The sequence below is a fragment of the Triturus cristatus genome, chromosome 8 (assembly GCF_964204655.1).
Source record: "Triturus cristatus chromosome 8, aTriCri1.1, whole genome shotgun sequence".
NCBI classification, from domain to species: Eukaryota; Metazoa; Chordata; class Amphibia; order Caudata; family Salamandridae; genus Triturus; species Triturus cristatus.
The window spans coordinates 1598124510-1598136561 of record NC_140591.1 but is presented as its reverse complement, the minus strand read 5'-3'; positions in this window follow the sequence as shown (position 1 = coordinate 1598136561).

Here is a 12052-nt window from a genome sequence, read left to right as displayed (position 1 = left end):
CAGAATCCCTTGCAAACCTAAAAAATTATCAAAAAAACAAATTTTCCCCACATTTCTGTGGTGGAAAGTTCCGGAATCTGCGTGGATCCACAAATTTCCACCCACCCCGCATTCCCCAAAGTCTTACGAGAAAAACGGTACCTCACTTGTGTGGGTCGGCCTAGTACCCGCAACAGGAAATGGCGCAAGATGCAACGTGGTCACACCTTAATTTCGCAGTGAAAAATGACCCTTTTTTGGCAAAATGTCTAGCTGTAGTTTTTGAACCCTAGCTCTGCGGGCACCTTGGGAAACCTAGCAAACCTATACATTTTTGAAAACTAGATACCCAGGGTAAGCCAGGATGGGGTGACTTGACTGCCTCCCACCAGGGTCTGTTACCCAGAATCCCTTGCAAACCTAAAAAATTGTCTAAAAAAACACATTTTCCCCACATTTCTGTGGTCGAAAGTTCCGGAATCTGCGTGGATCCACAAATTTCCACCCACCCCGCGTTCCCCAAAGTCTTACGAGAAAAACGGTACCTCACTTGTGTGGGTCGGCCTAGTGCCCACGACAGGAAACGGCGCAAAAAGCAACATGGTCACACCTCAATTTCGCAGTGAAAGATGACCCTTTTTGGCAAAATGTCTAGCTGTAGTTTTTGAACCCTAGCTCTGCGGGCACCTTGGGAAACCTAGCAAACCTATACATTTTTGAAAACTAGACACCCAGGGGAATCCAGGATGGGGTGACCTGACTGCCTCCCACCAGGGTATATTATCTAGAATCCCTTGCAAACCTAAAAAATTGTCAAAAAAAACACATTTTCCCCACATTTCTGTGGTGGAAAGTTCCGGAATCTGCGTGGATCCACAAATTTCCACCCACCCCGCGTTCCCCAAAGTCTTACGAGAAAAACGGTACCTCACCTGTGTGGGTCGGCCTAGTACCCGCGACAGGAAACGGCACAAAACGCAACGTGGTCACACCTTAATTTCGCAGTGAAAAATGACCCTTTTTTGGCAAAATGTCTAGCTGTAGTTTCTGAACGCTAGCTCTGCGGGCACCTTGGGAAACCTAGCTAACTTATACATTTTTGAAAACTAGACACCCAGTGGAATCCAGGATGGGGTGACTTGACTGCCTCCCACCAGGGTATGTTACCCAGAATCCCTTGCAAACCTAAAAATTGTCAAAAAAAACACATTTTCCCCACATTTCTGTGGTGGAAAGTTTCGGAATCTGCGTGGATCCACAAATTTCCACCCACCCCGCGTTCCCCAAAGTCTTACAAGAAAAACAGCACCTCACTTGTATGGGTCAGCCTAGTGCCCGCGACAGGAAACGGCACAAAACGCAACGCGGTCACACCTAAATTTCGCAGTGAAAAATGACCCTTTTTTGGCAAAATGTCTAACTGTAGTTTTTGAACCCTAGCTCTGCGGGCACCTTGGGAAACCTAGCAAACCTATACATTTTTTAAAACTAGACACCCAGGGGAATCCAGGATGGGGTGACTTGACTGCCTCCCACCACGGTATGTTACCCAGAATCCCTTGCAAACCTAAAAAATTGTCAAAAAAACACATTTTCCCCACATTTCTGTGGTGGAAAGTTCCGGAATCTGCGTGGATCCACAAATTTCCACCCACCCCGCATTCCCCAAAGTCTTACGAGAAAAACGGTACCTCACTTGTGTGGGTCGGCCTAGTACCCGCAACAGGAAATGGCGCAAGACGCAACGTGGTCACGCCTTAATTTCGCAGTGAAAAATGACCCTTTTTTGGCAAAATGTCTAGCTGTAGTTTTTGAACCCTAGCTCTGCGGGCACCTTGGGAAACCTAGCAAACCTATACATTTTTTAAAACTAGACACCCAGGGGAATCCAGGATGGGGTGTCTTGACTGCCTCCCACCAGGGTCTGTTACCCAGAATCCCTTGCAAACCTAAACATTTGTCAAAAAAAACACATTTTCCACACATTTCTGTGGTGGAAAGTTCCGGAATCTGCGTGGATCCACAAATTTCCACCCACCCCACGTTCTCCAAAGTCTCACGAGAAAAACAGCACCTCACTTGTGGGGGTCAGCCTAGTGACCGCGACAGGAAACGGCGCAAAAAGCAACATGGTCACACCTCAATTTCGCAGTGAAAAATGACCCTTTTTTGGCAAAATGTCTAGCTGTAGTTTTTGAACCCTAGCTCTGCGGGCACCTTGGGAAACCTAGCAAACCTATACATTTTTGAAAACTAGACACCCAGGGGAGTCCAGGATGGGGTGACTTGACTGCCTCCCACCAGGGTCTGTTTCCCAGAATCCCTTGCAAACCTAAAAAATTGTCCAAAAAAACACATTTTCCCCACATTTCTGTGGTGGAAAGTTCCGGAATCTGCATGGATCCACAAATTACCACTCACCCCGCGTTCCCCAAAGTATTACGAGAAAAACTGTACCTCACTTGTGTGGGTCGGCCTAGTGCCCGTGTCAGGAAACGGGGCAAAACGAAACGTGGTCACACCTCAATTTCGCAGTGAAAAATGACCCTTTTTTGGCAAAATGTCCAGCTGTAGTTTTTGAACCCTAGCTCTGCGGGCACCTTGGGAAACCTAGCAAACCTATACATTTTTGAAAACTAGATACCCAGGGTAAGCCAGGATGGGGTGACTTGACTGCCTCCCACCAGGGTCTGTTACCCAGAATCCCTTGCAAACCTAAAAAATTGTCTAAAAAAACACATTTTCCCCACATTTCTGTGGTCGAAAGTTCCGGAATCTGCGTGGATCCACAAATTTCCACCCACCCCGCGTGACCCAAAGTCTTACGAGAAAAACGGTACCTCACTTGTGTGGGTCGGCCTAGTGCCCGCGACAGGAAACGGCGCAAAAAGCAACATGGTCACACCTCAATTTCGCAGTGAAAGATGACCCTTTTTTGGCAAAATTTCTAGCTATAGTTTTTGAACCCTAGCTCTGCGGGCACCTTGGGAAACCTAGCAAACCTATACATTTTTGAAAACTAGACACCCATGGGAATCCAGGATGAGGTGACTTGACTGCCTCCCACCAGGGTATGTTACCCAGAATCCCTTGCAAACCTAAAAATTGTCAAAAAAACACATTTCCCCCACATTTCTGTGGTGGAAAGTTCCGGAATCTGCGTGGATCCACAAATTTCCACCCACCCCGCGTTCCCCAAAGTCTTACGAGAAAAACAGTACCTCACTTGTGTGGGTCGGCCTAGTGCCCGCGACAGGAAACGGCACAAAACGCAACGCGGTCACACCTCAATTTCGCAGTGAAAAATGACCCTTTTTTTGCAAAATGTCTAGCTGTAGTTTTTGAACCCTAGCTCTGCTGGCACCTTGGGAAACCTAGCAAACCTATACATTTTTGAAAACTAGACACCCAGGGGAATCCAGGATGGGGTGACTTGACTGCCTCCCACCAGGGTATGTTACCCAGAATTCCTTGCAGACCTAAAAAATTGTCCAAAAAAACACATTTTCCCCACATTTCTGTGGTGGAAAGTTCCGGAATCTGCGTGGATCCACAAATTTCCACCCACCCCGCGTTCCCCAAAGTCTTACGAGAAAAACGGTACCTCACTTGTGTGGGTCGGCCTCGTACCCGCGACAGGAAATGGCGCAAAACGCAACGTGGTCACACCTTAATTTCGCAGTGAAAAATGACCCTTTTTTGGCAAAATGTCTAGCTGTAGTTTTTGAACCCTAGCTCTGCGGGCACCTTGGGAAACCTAGCAAACCTATACATTTTTAAAAACTAGACACCCAGGGGAATCCAGGATGGGGTGTCTTGACTGCCTCCCACCAGGGTTTGTTACCCAGAATCCCTTGCAAACCTAAAAAATTGTCCAAAAAAACACATTTTCCCCACAGTTCTGTGGTGGAAAGTTCCGGAATCACGTGGATCCACAAATTTCCACCCACCCCGCATTCCCCAAAGTGTTACGAGAAAAACGGCACCTCACTTGTGTGGGTCGGCCTAGTGCCCGCTACAGGAAATGGTGCAAAAAGCAACATGGTCAGACCTCAATTTCGCAGTGAAAAATGACCCTTTTTTGGCAAAATGTCTAGCTGTAGTTTTTGAACCCTAGCTCTGCGGGCACCTTGGGAAACCTAGCAAACCTATACATTTTTGAAAACTAGACACCCAGGGGAGTCCAGGATGGGGTGTCTTAACTGCCTCCCACCAGGGTCTGTTACCAAGAATCCCTTGCAAACCTAAAAAATTGTCAAAAAAAACACATTTTCTCCACATTTCTGTGGTGGAAAGTTCCAGAATCTGCGTGGATCCACACATTTCCACCCACCCCGCGTTCCCCAAAGTCATACAAGAAAAACAGTACCTCACTTGTGTGGGTCAGCCTAGTGCCCGCGACAGGAAACGGCGCAAAACGCAACATTGTCACACCTCAATTTCGCAGTGAAAAATGACACTTTTTCGGCAAAGTGCCTAGCTCTAGTTTTTTAACCCTAGCTCTGCGGGCACCTTGGGAAACCTAGCAAAACCATACATTTCTGAAAACTAGACACCCGTGTGCTTCCAGGGAGGCATGGCTTGCGTGGATCCCCCAACGTTTCCTTACCCACAATCCCCTGCAAACCTCAATTTTAGCTGAAAAAATAACATTTTTCACATATTTTTGTGTGGGAAAGTTGTGGCATCACCGGGCTCACTCAAATTTCCCACCACCCAGCGTTCCCCCGGGTCTCCCGGTAAAAATGGTGCCTCACTTGTGTGGGAGTCCCAAGTACCCGCGACAGGCAAGGGCCCAAAACGCAGTGAGGCAACATCAAAATTGCCTATCTCAAAACCACCTGGTTTTGCAAAGGGGGTCACATGGTTTTTTGGCCCAGTGCTCGGCGGCCATCTGGGGAAACCTACCAAACCCATACATTTCTGAAAACTAGACACCCGGGGGCTTCCAGGGAGGTATGGTTTGCGTGGATCCCCCAACATTTCCTTACCCAGAATCCCCTGCAAACCTCAATTTTAGCTGAAAAAATCACATTTTTCACACATTTTTGTGTGGGAAAGTTGTGGCATCACCGGGCTCACTCAAATTTCCCACCACCCAGCGTTCCCCCCGGTATCCCGGTAAAAATGGTGCCGCACTTGTGTGGGAGGGCCAAGTACCCGCGACAGGCAAGGGCCCAAAACGCAGTGAGGCAACATCAAAATTGCCTATCTCAAAACCACCTGGTTTTGCAAGGGGGGTCACTTGGGTTTTTGGCCCGGTGCTCAGTGGCCATCTAGGGAATCCTACCAAACCCATACATTTATGAAAACTAGACACCCGGGGACTTCCATGGAGGTATGGCTTGCGTAGATCCCACAACGTTTCTTTACCCAGAATCCCCTGTAAACCTCAATTTTAGCTGAAAAAATCACATTTTTCACACATTTTTGTGTGGGAAAGTTGTGGCATCACTGGTCTCACTCAAATTTCCCACCACCCAGCATTCCCCCGGGTCTCCCGGTAAAAATGGTGCCTCACTTGTGTGGGAGGCCCAAGTACCCGCGACAGGCAAGGGCCCAAAATATTTTTGGGATAGGCAATGTTGATGTCGTATCACTACATTTTGGGCCCTTGCCTGTCGCGGGTACTTGGCCCTCCCACACAAGTGAGGCACCATTTTTACCGGGAGACATGCGGGAACGCTGGGTGGTGGGAAATTTGAGTGAGCCCGGTGATGCCACAACTTTCCCACACAAAAATGTGTGAAAAATTTGATTTTTTTCAGCTAAAATTGAAGTTTGCAGGGGATTCTGGGTAAGGAAACTTTGAGGGATCCACACAAGCCATACCTCCCTGGAAGCCCCCAGGTGTCTAGTTTTCAGAAATGTATGGGTTTGGTAGGTTTCCCTAGATGGCCGCCGAGCACCGGGCCAAAAACCCAAGTGAGCCCCCTTGCAAAACCAGGTGGTTTTGAGATAGGCAATTTAGATGTCGCCTCACTGCGTTTTGGGCCCTTGCCTGTCGCGGGTACTTGGGCATCCCATACAAGTAAGGCACGATTTTTACCGGCAGAGCCGGGGGGATGCTGGGTGGTGGGAAATTTGAGTGAGCCCGGTGATGCCACAACTTTCCCACACAAAAATGTGTGAAAAATGTGATTTTTTCAGCTAAAATTGAGGTTTGCAGGGGATTCTGGGTAAGGAAACGTTGGGGGATCCATGAAAGCCATACCTCCCTGGAAGCCCCCAGGTGTCTAGTTTTCAGAAATGTATGGGTTTGGTAGGTTTCCCTAGATGGCCGCCGAGCACCGGGCCAAAAACCCAAGTGACCCCCCTTGCAAAACCAGGTGGTTTTGAGATAGGCAATTTAGATGTCGCCTCACTGCGTTTTGGGCCCTTGCCTGTCGCAGGTACTTGGGCCTCCCACACAAATGAGGCACCATTTTTACCGGGAGACCCGGGGGGATGCTGGGTGGTGGGAAATTTGAGTGAGCTCGGTGATGCCACAACTTTCCCACACAAAAATGGATGAAAAATGTGATTTTTTTCAGCTAAAATTGAAGTTTGCAGGTGATTCTGGGTAAGGAAACTTTGAGGGATCCACGCAAGCCATACCTTCCTGGAAGCCCCCAGGTGTCTAGTTTTCAGAAATGTATGGGTTTGGTAGGTTTCCTTAGATGGCCGCCAAGCACAGGCCAAAAAGACAGTTGACCCCCTTGCAAAACCAGATCGTTTTGACATAATTGTTTGTTTCTACAGCGTGAGAATTTCGGCACAATGTTGCAAGGAAAATATGACAGACATTTTGAGGTTTGCAGGACATTGTGGATAAAATAACTTTTTGGAATTCACAAGAGAGACATCACCATGAACTCCCGTGGGTTACGACAATATCTACAGTTGGTAGGTTATTCTTACATGGAACATACACCTTGGCAGAGAAACTTAAAAGACAAAGATTCCTGCACAGCCATCTATTTCCTCAAACGCACACACATACTGGTTGGATTTGGCACGAGGGCGAGTGATGGTTCAGTATATTAAATTTTATTAACAAGAGATTTCACAAAAATGAAATGCTCTATCAATAATTAAATGGAGAAAAAACTGAACCAATGACTCGCAGCTCGTGAGCTGTAAAGCCACGGCAAGGCACCAACCGCTTTACAGGCCATTCACACACCTTTCATACGTGATACACACAAGACCATTCGCACCACCATATAATCAAAGGGGGGACGTTAGAGCTTATTATTTAACGAGGTCCTGTTTCCGTGCTCCAAGGCAAGTCTATAAATATCAAAAGGGGAAAACAGTTCCTCTCTATGGGCCTAAGTAGAGAGTTCCAATGACTAACTACGCTATTAGAGATGGTATCTGGGGGGGATCGGACATTCCAGATCGTAATGCCCTCACACACCTGTTAGGGTGTCATGCTTCATCATTGGGCGCTCCTCGTCGGACCGGCGCTGCAATGTCCGTCGGGCCTGGTGGCATCTTTATCGGAGATCTTTTGATCTGGGAACGCCGTTTGGTGAATGAGGTGTGTGGGGCTATAAGAGAAACATTGTTTGCTAGAGGTGTAGATTGTGATTGTTAAAAAAGGCCCCTATCCTTGTTGGTTCACTTTATTAAATGCTCAAGGAAGGGACTTTATTAAAAACTGTGAGGCTACGTGTGATAATTAAGGTATTCAGATAGCCATTTGTGAATTAAGTCAGGTCAACATGTTTCGTGTCAAGTGCTCTAGAGTAAAGCGACACTTCTTCAGGACTGGGATGATATGACCGCTTGTGAACAGTCACGGGAGGAGAATTCCCTTTCTGAGTGCTAGGGTCCTTTATTTAGGGTTCTTGTTATGGTATTCTTCCTGTATGGATAAGACCAAAGAAGACAAGAAAGGGATACGGATACCATCAGAAACTCATGGGTATGAATTTGTCAACTACGATAAAGACAGTATATCACCCAGACTGGGCCAAATGTGGCTGATATCTTATAATAACAAGGGGTTTAGATTAAAAAGAGAACTAACGTTAAGTGGACATTAAAAACACATGGCATGAGAGGAATCATAGTATGATAAAACTAGAGTGACACAGCTGAGATGGCCACACACAAAGGGGTAAGGTAACGTTTTCAGGTAAAAGGAATTAATCTTACCTCCTTGGGGTAGAATGAGGAGCCTCAGAGATGAGGGAAGACGACCCGACCACTTGAGCGGGTGTACTATATGACAGGGAGTTAAAGAGACATGAAGCCTGCAACATGCCGCTAACAGTTGAATTAGACATATGCATATATACTGATACATGGGAGGGAAAAACTGCTCAGTGGTACAATTCTGGTAAGTATCAGCATATTACATGGAACAATGAAATTACTGAACAAAAAACATTAACAACAATTGTTCGCAACAGAACATGTTGATATGTCGGTATGGACGGTTACTTAGATGATAACGTGCGCGATTGCGATAGTTATCCCAGCTAGCCCTAGTGCCACGTTCATGCTTGTGGGGGCGCACTGTAGCTAGGGTGTCTCGAAGGCCAGAGAGAGGTGGGCAAGGTGCCGTGAGTGAAGCGTTAACACCACTGAGGATCGCCTGTGCTTACCGGCGGGGTGTGCAAACTACCCGTCCTCGTGATGTAGATGGACCGCGTACTCAAGAGGCGTGGGGGGGTGTTGGTGTGAGGTGGTAGGATTGTGTTACCGGGGGGAGTTCCAATGGACTCGCTAGGAACGGGCTAACGATAAAAGCACTGATGTCCCGTACCGGGAAGGTAAATACTAGACCATCCTCGCAAACCCGTAGTAGCGGGTTAAAGTATCAGCAGTGAATATATACAAGTGCGGCGGCGGAAGTGAGGTCTCAAACTGAGAGATGGTGAGCTTAAAAAACAGAGTGGAGGTACAATCATCTTGCCGTCACCCGTTAGCTAGTGTTAAGACAGTGAGTATTTACGGGTTTACGCGATGCTAACAAATGGAGTGAAGCGGCGGGTGTGAGGTCTCAGACTGGGAGGCCGTGAGGTTTAAAAAGAAGGAAAGTAGAGGTAGCGGGCCGACATGCTGCGGCTAAGGCTATGCGCACCTGGTGTCCCGGGGAAGGGGATGCCAGACTAACCCTGAAACAGACGTGGGCTCGTCTTAGAACCTACTCGTCTCCATCTCACCTGGATGTTACCGAAGGCGATAGGATCCAGATTATAGCGTATCCCTCGGCGATCCTAGTCTCATGGACTAAGCCGCCATCTTGTCCCAGGAACGAGATGCCTGACCTTGAGTGATTTGTGAGGTGATTGTCACAGTATTTGATGACAAGCAGTAGTTCTTGATAACCGGTAGTTGCGGCAAGATATTGTTTGCTGTACAGGGGTCCCGATGGTCCTCTTATAACTATGAAAGATGGTTTTATAGACACAAAGTGTCTCTTCCCCGTGATGGTATCGATTAAGTATTATACTTAGGGCAGATGTTCAAATGTACATCGTAGTAGAGTATAAATTCATTGTGTTGCTGTGGTATTAACTTCTGTCAATGGAATATCGTCGTTTAGACCTTGTTTATGTGTAGAAAGGCGGAAAATCCACCTTTGTTCGGTTTCGAATAGTTTGTGACTTGACCAAGCGGGGTTACTCTCAAGTACTGTCCAGTGTAGTTCGTTCGTTCCATGTCGGTTGGCAATGAAGTGAGTACTCATTTTTGTGGTGGTTCTCCCGCATCGTATATTGCTTCGATGTTCCATGATCCTTGTTTTTACTTGACATGTGGTCATGCCTATGTAACGGAGGTTGCACGGGCACGTGATCATGTAAACACAGTTTCTGGAGTTGCAATTAGTGTGGTTTTTTTGGGTCCAAACTTTTCCTACTTCTCGGGTGAGTTCTTTAGTTGCCTTTGTCAGGTTACATACTCCGCAATCTCCACAGGGGTAGTGGCCCCTAACTGGTGTGGAACTCCAAAGGGTACCTTGGGCAGCTCTTTTTATGATTTTAGGGCGCGTGTGTACCAGGATGTCACTGAGGTTACTTGTGCGTTTATTGGCAAACCTTGGTTTCGATAGAGATAACGTACCTGTGGTCAGAATCTTCCAATTTTTTGTGATGATTCTTTTTATTTTGTTGGATTCTGGTGTGTAAGTGGTGACGCAGGTTATGATGTCATCCGTCTTTTTTATTTTGGGTTCTAACAATGCCTCTCGGTTGTTGTTGAGAGCTCTTTTGTTAGATTTGTTGATGATGGTGGTGGGGTAGTTACGTGCCTTCAGATGGTTGCTTAGGGTGGAGGCCTCCTTTTTATAGTCACTGGTCTTGTCACAGTTCCTGCGGAGGCGTAGGAACTGGCCGAAGGGGAGGTTGTCCCTCAGAGACTTTGGGTGGTGACTTTCGTACTGTAACAGACTGTTCCGGTCTGTTGTTTTTTTGTAAGTGTGGGTTGACAGGGTACCATTATGTAATGTGATTGTCAAGTCCAGGAAATGGATTTCAGTGGGGGAGACGGATCTGGTGAATTTCAAGTAGGGGTCCAGAGAATTTACCCAAGTGAAGAAGTTATTGCAAGTTTCTAGATCCCCTTTCCACATGAACAGGATGTCATCAATGTAGCGCCTCCATAGGATGATGTTGTTGGAGTAGGTGTTGGTCTTTTCGATATTGAGGCGTTCAAATTCTGCGACGTAGAGGCATGCCAGGCTCGGCGCAAAGGTGCTGCCCATAGAAGTTCCTTGGGTCTGGTGGAAGTATTGGTCTTTGAATAGGAAGTAGTTCTCGCACATGGCGATGGTGGCACATTCCATTATAAAAGAGACAGGAGTGTTTGATGTCCACTCTTCTTTTAGAAGGAGCTCTTCAATGACCCTCAGTGTCTCCGTTTGGGGAATGTTCGTGTAGAGAGCTTCTACATCCAGTGTCATCATAAGATCGATCTCTCCACTCATGGTAGTGTCGGCCAGTAGATTAAGGACGTCCCTGGTATCTTTCAGATATTAAGGTATCCGTTGGACCATTGGACGGAGGAAATGGTCACAAAACTTACTGAGGGGTTCCAATAGTGACCCTATGCCAGAGACTATAGGGCGTCCGGGGGGTGGATTAACTCCCTTATGAATTTTGGGTAGGGTGTAGAAGGCAGGGGTTCTGGGTTGGGTGTTGACCAGAAATTGGGCTTCATTCCGGGTAATCCATCCTTGTGTTTCGGCTGATTCCACGATGGACTTGATCTTGGTCATCAGTCTTTCTGTAGGATCTCCATCGATCTTGGTATAGTACTTGACTTGAGAAAGTTGTCGTAGGCATTCTTGATCATAGTCTGGTGTGTCCATGATGACGATGGCACCTCCCTTGTCTGCTGCTTTGATGGTAATGGTAGAGTCTTCATTAAGGGCCTTTACTGCTGTTCTCTCGTTTGCTGGAAGGCTATTGAACTGTGTTGGTCTGGTGATATTCTCCACTTCTTTTGTTACTGCTTGTTATACGCTTATATACGGCTTCTTTGCCGAGGGACTGTTACATATTCCCTTTGAACTAACGCTTCCCTTCCACACATTTCCATCCCCCCCTGTCCCCCCTATGACTTACCATTACACTGGTACAAACACTACTTACTGATAACACTCTTCACCAAACACATGACCATGGACAACCAAGGTCTCAGTTTTTCTGATGACATGGTTTCAGAAATCTTACGCACCCCCTCCCTGCTACAAAACGATGGTAGCATTCCATCTTGCAGTACTTCAGACGATTGGAATTCCCTAGCTAACCAGAAAAAATACAGACAAAAATAGCACTCCACGGTGCAATGATGACGGAATACCTTAGGGCAAACATAGCCCCCAATGGACTCTTAGTTACAAATGCACCTAGAATCTTCTTGGAGGATATTGGCTTTAGAAAGGAATGGTCTCTGGTGGCGTGGAAATGTACCAGGGACTGGCTGATACTGATTATTAATACAGCAAAACGCCTGGCTGACAAATTATTGGTCGAAATAACAATTGCAGAGAACAATTTAAAAGCCTCAATTAACATCACGGCATTCAAAAGCAGACTTGCTGAAATCAACACAGAGATGGATGACCACAAAAGTC